This window comes from Chrysochloris asiatica, unplaced genomic scaffold, assembly GCF_000296735.1.
Source record: "Chrysochloris asiatica unplaced genomic scaffold, ChrAsi1.0 scaffold02499, whole genome shotgun sequence".
Classification (NCBI taxonomy): domain Eukaryota; kingdom Metazoa; phylum Chordata; class Mammalia; order Afrosoricida; family Chrysochloridae; genus Chrysochloris; species Chrysochloris asiatica.
Window position 1 is genome coordinate 11,849 of NW_006411017.1, and position 603 is coordinate 12,451.

The following is a 603-nucleotide window of genomic DNA, read 5'->3' on the forward strand; positions in this document are numbered from 1 at the left end:
CATTCATCATCAAAAGGAACACTTCAAAATCTGTCTTGAAGTAAAACACTGTCTGTGACAACATAAATTATGAACTAACCACTAAAGCCAGTGATAATGAAATTGAAAAATTCTATCAACTTCTTCAGTCTGAAATTGATCAAACATGCAATCAAGGTGTTTTGATAATTACTGGTGATTGAAATGCAAAGGTTGGAGCCAAAGAGGAAGGATCAGTGTTTGGAAAATATGGCCTTGGTGATAGAAATGATAACATGAACTTGCATGATAGAATTTTGCAAGACCAATGACTTATTCATTAAAAATACTTTTTAAGACAACATAGAAGACAACTACACATGAACTTCACCAGAAGGAATACACAGAAATCAAATTGACTGCATCTGTGAGAAGAAATGGTGGAGAAGCTCCACATCATCAGCCAAAACAAAGCCAGGGGGGCAGGCTGGGGGGATAGACTTTCAATTGCTTATATGTAAGTTCAGGCTGAAGCTAAATAAAAATTTTAGAAGCAACAAGAGCCCAAATATGACCTTGAACCTATACCATCTGAATTTACAGACCATTTCAAGAACAGAATAGATGCATTAGATACTAATGACC